We start from the raw sequence: 8,910 nt of genomic DNA, 5'->3' as shown, positions 1-8,910 counted from the left end.
TTACATATAACTGCATGGCTTAACATTGTCATGTTTCCTAGCTCATCTCCGTCTGAGAATAGAATTGCTACCCCTGCTTTTTTCTGAGGTGCTGGGGTGGCGTGTTTAATATGATGAAATTCTTGTGTAGCCAGAGAAATTTTGTAATGGAAATTCAGGTAATTTCCAGAATTGGGAACAGATTTGAAAGTCCAGCTGCCCAAAATGCCAGAATATGATTGCACTTTTTACACTTAGAACTCACTTTTAGGCACAAAAATCAGAAGGTGAAAGGAAGAAGATATACATGGACAAGTCATGCCTTACACATGTGTTATGCATTTTGGCCCTTAATAATAAAGGAATGAGAACATGTGTTTCTAATGGAGGCATGTCCTTTAGATCGGTTCTTTCATTGCCTCCTTAAGCAAAAATGTCAGGCTCAGGTGCTGCTGTTCGAACCTAGACATGCATGCCAAATCAGAAATGTCCTGAGTCCTCAAAAAAAATCCTTCTGCCATTTTTCCGTATAAAGACCTGGAAGGCCCATTCTTCAGAAATTCTTTTTCTGAGGGGAGTGTCATGTTGGTGCATAAACAACTGTGTATCCCTGTTGAAATTTGATCCAGAAGTCCTGTGGCTGGCTGTAAAGGGGAATAGGAATAGGAGAGCTCATCTTCTCAATGTGCTTAGAACCTGTGTGGATATTCTCCACTAAGAATTCACACATAGAACCATCAATCATATGTGGAAGGAATCAGATATACATAGATAAGTCAGGCCTGGAAACATGTGTCTCTCGTTTTGCTCTTTAATAATAAAGGGATGAGAACAAGAGTTTATCATGCAGGTCTTGCCATTAGCTGGGTTGTTTAAGTGCCAGCTTAAAAAAAGCAATCAAGCTCAGCTTCTGTGGTTCAAACCCAGACACTCTAGCCAAATCAGAAATGCCTTGAAGGCATCAGGAGGCACTCCACCCCATGAAAAAAAAATCCTTCTGCCATTTTTTCATATAAAACAGTGCAGGCTGGTCATTCAGGTATACTTTTTCTGAGGAGGCTGGCGTGCTGCACATGGAGAATGTCTGGAATAGCCAATAGAATTTTGAAAGGAGAACTCATTTTTTCTCCAGATACGGGAACAGATTTAGGAATGCCCAGCTTCCCTAAATATCTAGAATATTGCTGTATTTTTGCACTTAGATCTAACTGCTAGAAATACACTTCATAAAGTGCAAGGAAGTAGATATACTTGGACAAGTCAGGCCTTACACAGGTTTCTCGCATGTTGACCCTTAACAATAAAGGGATGAGAACAAGTGTTCTAAATGGGGGCCTGGTCCTTACCTGCATTGTTTAAGTGCCTGCTTAAAAAAAGAAATAATGTTCAGGTGCTGTGGTTCCAACAAAGACACTCAAGCCAAACCAGAAATGCGTTGAAGACATCGTGAGCCCCCCACCCCACGCAAAAAAATTCTTTCTACCATTTTTTCCATATAAAGAAATAGAGGCTAGATGTTGAAATATACTTTTTCTGAGGAGGCTAGTGTGGTGGACATGGTGATTTTCTTGGGTAGCCAAAGAAATTTTGAGTGAGAAATTCCGGTTTTTTCCAGATTCCAGATCAGATTTAGGAATGCCCAGCTTCCCAAAATGCCTAGAATGCCTAGAATATAGCTATATTTTTACTCTTAAAACTAATTCCTAGAAACAGAAATCATAAGGTGGAAGAAAGCAGATATACTTCTACAAGTTATGCCTTACAAAGGTCTTTTGGCCTTTACAAAAAATTGATGCGAACATTTGTCTATAATGTGGGTCTTGCAATTAGCTGTTTTGTTTAAGTGCCTGCTTTAACAAAGAAGTCTGGCTCCGGGGCTGTGGTTATAACCCAGACACAGGCCAAACCAGAAAAGCCCTGAAGGCATATCGAGGGTGCCCAAAAACATGCTTCTGCCATTTTTCTATATAAAGAACTGGAGACTGTATGTTCAGGTATACTTTTTCTGAGGAAGCTGTAGTGAAAGACATGTTGAATTTCTGGGGAAGCTGAAGCAATTTTTAAACAGACACTTAGTTTGTCACTGCATACATGAACAGATCTAGGAAGACCCAGCTTCCCAAAATACCTAGAATATAGCTGTGCATTCTGCAGTTAGCACTGACTCTTAGAAAAACTAAGTATAAAACGGAAGGAAGCAGATATACATGGAAAAGTCAGGCCTTACACAGGTGTCTCGCATTTTGACCCTTAAAAATAAAGGGATGAGAATGTGATTCTAACAGGAGCCTGTTAATTATCTTCGTTATTTAGGTGCCTGCTTAAAGAAGGAAGTCAGGCTCTTGTGCTGTGGTTCAAAACCAGATACTAGGGTCAAATGAGAAATGCGCTGAACTCATCTTGATACAAAAAAAAATCCTTTGGTAATTTTTCCATATAAAGTACTACAAGACCCATTCTTCAGATATACTTTTTCTGAGGAGAGGGACATGTTGATAACCTACAAACTACTGGGTTTCTCAGTTGAATTTTGAACAGAAAAAGATGTTGAGGGCTGTATTGGGGAACAGGCTTAGGAGGGCCCATCTTCCCAATGTTCCTAGAATATTTCTGAGTTTTTGCCATTAAGAATTTATGCTTAAAGACATAAATCATATGGTGGAAGGAATCTGTTATACATGGATGAAACAGTCCTTACACAGGTGTCGCATCTTTTGACCCATAACAATAAAGGAATGAGAATGTGTGTTTCTAACTGGAGCCTGCCTGTCAGCTCAGTGAAGTGCCTGCTTAAACAAAGCATTCAGGCTGAGATGCTGTGGATTGAATCCAAACACTCATGCCAAATTATAAATGCCTTGACGGCATCTTGATACCACAAAAAATAAATAAATAGATAAATAAATAAATAAAAATCCTTCTGCCATTTTTCAATATAAAGAACTGGGAGGCTGGATCTTCAGGTATCCTTTTTCTGAGGAAGCTGTAGGGGTGGATGTGTTGAATTTCTGGGGTAGCCAAAGCAATATTGAAATGAAAATTTAGTTTTTCATCAGATACAGGAACAGATTTAGGAAGGCCAATCTTCCCAAAATTCCTTGAATACAGCTGTATTTGCTGAAATTATAACTCAATCTAAGAAACACAAATAACAAAGTGGAAGGAAGCAAATATAGATGGAGAAGTCAGGCCTTACACAGATGTCTCACATTTTGGCCTGTAACAATAAAGGGATGAGAACATGTGTTTCTGTCAGGGGCCTGACTATGCTTCAGTTTTTTAAGTGCCTGCTTAAACAAAACAGTCAGGTTCAGGTGCTGTGGTTCAAACCAAGACACTCATGCCAAACACAGATGCCTGAGTGCATCTTGAGGCTGCCAAAAAATCTTTCTGTCATTTTTCCATATAAAGAATTGGGAGCCTCATTCTTCAAGCACACATTTTCTGAGGAGAGTGACATATTGTTAATATAAATCACTGAGTTTCCCAGGTGAATTTTGAATAGGAATACCTGTTGCAGGCTGTAAATGGGAACAAGCTTAGCACATCTTCCCAATGTGCCTAGAACCTGTCTGGAATTTCTCCAATAATAATTCACACTTACAAATATATATCATACTGTGGAAGGAATCAGCTATACATGGACAAGGCAGGCCTTACATGAGTGTCTTGTATTTTTACCTTAACAATATAGGGATTTGAACATGCGTTTCTAATGGGAGCCTGCCCATTAGATCTGTTGTTTAAATGCTTGCTTAAACTAAAAGTGTGGCTCAGGTGCTGTGGTTTGAACCCAGACACTCATGCCAAACCAGAAATGCCATGAAGGCATCTTGAGGCCACCAAAAAAAAAAAAAGAAAGAAAAAAAATACTTCTGCCAATTTTTTCCTACAAAGAATGGGGAGACCCAATCTTCAGGTATATTTTTTTCTGAGGAGAGAGACTTGTTGGTAACCTATAAACTACTGCGTTTTCCAGTTGAATTTAGAGCCAGAAGTCCTTTGGCTGGCTGTAAAGGGGAACAGGAATAGGAGGATCCATCTTTCCAATGTGCTGAGAACATGTCAGGGTTTTCTCCACTAAGAATTCACATTTAGAAACATAAATTATGCTGTAGAAGGAATCAGATATACATGGACATGTCAGACTTTACCCAGGGTCTCGCATTTTGTACTTTAAAAATATAGGGATGAGAACAAGTGTTTCTAATGGGGGTCTGGCCATTAGCTGCTGCTTAAGTGCCTGCTTAAAAAAAGCAGTCTGGCTCAGCTGCTGTGGTTGGGACCCAGACACTCACCCAAACCAGAAATGCTTTGAAGGCATTTTGAGGACCCCCCACCCACTGACAAAAGAAAAAAATTCTTTCTGCCATTTATCCATATTAAGAAGTGGATTGTGGACATTCAGGTATACTATTTCTGAGGAGGCTGGCATGGTAGATGTGGAGAATTTCCTGTGTATCCAAAGGAATTTCGAAATGGATATTAAGTTTTTCTCCATGTACAGAAACAGATTTAAGAAGGCCCCATTTCCTGAAATGCTTAGAAGATAGCTGTATTTCTGCACTTAGAACTAACTCCTAGAATCACAAATCATAATGTGGAAGGAAGCAGATATAGTTGGACAAGTCAGGCCTTACAAAGATAAAGATGTCTTGCTTTTTGGTCCTTGACAGAGCAATAAGAACATGTGTTTCTAATGTGGGGCTAGCAAATAGCTGTTTCGTTTTAATGCCTGCTGAAACAAAAAAAAGTTAGGCTCAGGTGCTGTGATTTGAATCCAAGCACTCAGACCAAATCTGAATAGCTCTGAAGTCATCTTGAGGGCACAAAAAAAAAAAAAGAAAAGAAAAGAAAAGAAAACTTCTTCCGCCATTTTCTCATCAAAAGAACTGTGCATCCCATTCTTCAGGTATACTTTTTCTGAAGAGAATGACGTGCTGGTAACCTATAAACTACTGCATTTTCCCGTTGAATTTTGAACCAGAAGTTCTGTGACTGACTGCAAAGGGGAACAGCCATATGAGGGCCCATCTTGCCAATAAGACTAGAACCTGTCTTGATTTTCTCCACTAAGAATTCACACTTACAATCATCAATCACACTGTGGAAGGAATCAGCTATACATGGACAAGCCAGGCCTTACACAGGTGTCTCCTGTTTTGCACCTTAACAATAAAGGGATGAGAACATGTGATTCTAATGGGGGCCTGACCATTAGTTCTGTTTTTTAAGTGCCTGCTTAAACAAAGCAGTCACATTCATGTGCTCTGTTTCAAACCCATACATCAGGCCAAAGCACAGAAAAATCATTTTGCCTTTTTTTCATACAAAGAATTTGAGGCTGGACGTTCAGGTATACTTTTTCTGAAGAGGCTGGCATGGTTCACACGGTGAATTTTTTGGGTATCCAAAGGAATTTTGAAAATGAAATTCATGTTTTCTCCAGATTTTGGAACAGATTTTGGAAGACCCAGCTCCCCAAAATGCCTAGAATATAGCTGTACTTTTTGCAAGTAGAACTCACTCTGAGACACACAAATTATAACTTGGGTGGAGGCAGATATACATGCACAAATCAGGTCTTACAAAGGTGTCTCCTGTTTTGCACCTTAACAATAAAGGCATGTGACCATGTGTTTCTAATATGGGTCTGGCCATTAGATATTTTGTTTAAGTGCCTGCTTAAACAAAGCAGTCAGGCTCTGGTGCTGTGGTTTGAACATAGGCACTCAGGTCAATCCAGATAAGCCCTGAAGGCAGGTTGAGTGTGAAAAAAAAATGTCCTTCTACTATTTTTCCATATAAAGAACTGGAGGCTAGTTGTTCAGGTATAATTTTTCCTAGGTGGCTGGCATTGTTGACATGATGAATTTCTTGGGTAACTGAAGCAATTTTGAAAAGGAAATTCATGTTTTTTCCAGATTTGGGAACAGATTTAGGAATGCCCAGCTTCCCTAAATGCCTAGAATATAGCTATATTTTTGCACTCAGGCGTAACTCCTAGAAACACAAATGGTAAGGTGCAAGGAAGCCGATATACTTGGACACATCAGGTCTTACAGAGGAGTGTTGAATTTCGGCCCTTAACAACAAAGGGATGAGAACATGTGTTTCTAATTTGTGACTAGTAATTAGCAGTTTTGTTTAAGTGCCTGCTTAATAAAGCAGTCAGGCTCAAGTGCTGTGTTTCAAACCCAGACACTTATGCCAAACCAGAAATACCCAGAAAGCATCATGTGGCTCAAAAAAACCCAAAATAAATAAATACAAATCCTTCTGCCCTTCTTCCATATAAAGAACTGTGAGGCTGTATGTTTAGGTATACTTTTCCTGAGGAGGCTGTAGTGGTGGGCATAGTGAATTTCTGGGGTAGCCAAAGCAATTTTGAAATGGAAATTTAGTATTCCTCTGGATACAGGAACAAATTTAGGAAGGCCCAGCTTCCCAATGTACTTAGAACCTGTCTGGATTTTCTAGAGTAAGAATTCACATTTAGAAACATAAATCATACTGTGGAAAGAATTAGCTATACATGGACAATTAAACCTTACACAAGCATCTCATATTTCACACCTTAACAATAAATGCATGAGAACAAGTGTTTCTGATAGGGGTCTGCCTATTAGCTCTATTGTTTAAGTGTCTGTTTAAACAAAGCAGTCAGTCTCAGGTGCAGTGGTTCAAACCCAGTCACTCATGCCAAACCAGAAATGCCCTAAGACATCTTGAGGCCTCCAAAAAAAGAAAAAAGAAAGAAAAATTCCTTAGGCCATTTTTCCATTTAAAGAAATGGTATGCCCATTCTTCAGGTATACTTTTACTGAGTAGAGTGACATTCGGGTAACCTATAGACTACTGCTTTTCTCAGTTGAATTTTGAACCAAAGTCCTGTTGCACACTGTAATAGAGAATAGGAATAGCGGGGCCCATCTTCCCAATGCGCCTAGAAACTGTCTGTATTTTCTCCAATAAGAATTCACTTATAAACAGAAATCATACTGTGGAAGGAAGCAGCTATACATGGACTAATCAGGCCTTACACAAGTGTATAGCATTTTGCACCTTAACAATAAAGTGATGAGAAAAAGTGTTTCTAATGTGGGCCTGGCAATTAACTGGGTTGTTTAAGTGCCTCCTTAAAAAAAGCAGTCTGGCTCAGCTACTGTGATTCAAACCCAGACACTCTCACAAAACCAGAAGGCATCTTGAGACTGTCAAAAAAAATTCTGCTACTAACTCTGTCCCTAGCACTAGCACTAGCACTAACGCTGATTTAAAACATACCCTTACCCTAACCTTAACACTAACCTTAACCCTCAAACTTGATGCTCACACCAATTCTAACCATACCCTCATCCCTAACCCTAAACCTAACACTAACCTTAAAACCCAAGCCTAAACATAACCCTAACCAAAACTGTAACTCAATCCCAAACCTAACCCTAACCCGAAAAGTTACCTTATCCCAACCTTAACACTAACCCTAAACTTAAACCTAAACCTATCACTAGCCCCAAACCCTAACCTTAAACCTAATACTAACCCAACCTTAACCGTAACAATAACACAACTCTAACCCTAAACTTAACTCTAACCACAACCCTAACTCTAACACAAATAGTAACCCAAACCTACCCTAATGCTGAGCTTAAACCTAAACCTTAGTCTAACCCTGCCCCAAACCTATTATGTTAACCGTACCCCAACACTAACCCTAACCTAACCCAACCCTAAGAAAAACTCTAACCATATTACTAACCCTAACTCTAACCTTAATACTACACTAACTCTCACACTAACCCCAATTATAAACCCAACAATAACACTATCCCAAACCATAACACTAACTCAATTGTAAACCAAAACCTCAGCCTAAACCTAGCCTTAACACTAACACTATCTCTAACCTGTAACATAACCTTAACACTAATTGTGAGCCTAACCCTAACCCACCACAACCCTAACACTAAAAGTAAACCTAAACCTAACCCTAAACCCTCAACTCACCCAATCCCTAATCCTAAACCTAAGCTAATGCAACCCTAACCCTAATGCTAAGACAAACCCTAACCTTAACTCTAATTACAATCTTAACCATAACCTTAACCCTAACTACAACCATAACCCTAAACCAACCCTAACACTAACTCTAATCACAACCCTAATCATAACCCTAACCCGAACACTTACCCTAAAGCAACTTTAACCCCAAGTCTAACCCTAACACTAAACCAACATTAACCATAAACCAAACTCTAATCCTAACCATAAACTCTAACCAACACTAGCCCTAATTCTAACCCTAACCCAATGCTAACCCAAATCCTAAACTTAATACTAACCAAACGATAACCCTACATCTAACCCTAACCCTAAGGCTAACAACAACTCTAACCCTAACTCTGTCATAATCCAAATCCCAATCCTAAAATTAACCCTCAACGCAAATTTCAACACTAACACTAAATTAACACTAACCCTGTTACTAACTCTAACACTAACTTTATATTGACACTAATGCTAACCCTAGCCTTAACCATAACCATAGGCTAACTATCCCACCACACCAAATGCTAACCATAATTCTATCCTAACTGTACCCTTATCCATAACCCTACCCCTAACCTTAACTCTAAACATAAACCTAAATCTAGCCAAATCCAAACCCTTAACCTAACCCTTACTGTAACCCAGCCCCTATCCATAACTTTATACTGACCCTGACCATAACAATGAACAGACCACTAAATCCCAAAACCATTACCCTAATCATATCATAACCCTAACACTAACCCTAATCCTTACACTAAACACTAACTCTAACCCTAACCCTAAGACAAAATGGAACCATAACTCAACCCTAACACTCAAGCTAACGCTAAACCTACACAAACCTAAAACTTATCATAAACATTCTTAAATTTTTTT

The sequence above is a fragment of the Octodon degus genome, unplaced genomic scaffold (genome assembly GCF_000260255.1).
Source record: "Octodon degus isolate 3935 unplaced genomic scaffold, OctDeg1.0 scaffold00115, whole genome shotgun sequence".
NCBI lineage: Eukaryota > Metazoa > Chordata > Mammalia > Rodentia > Octodontidae > Octodon > Octodon degus.
This window is presented reverse-complemented; position numbering follows the sequence as displayed.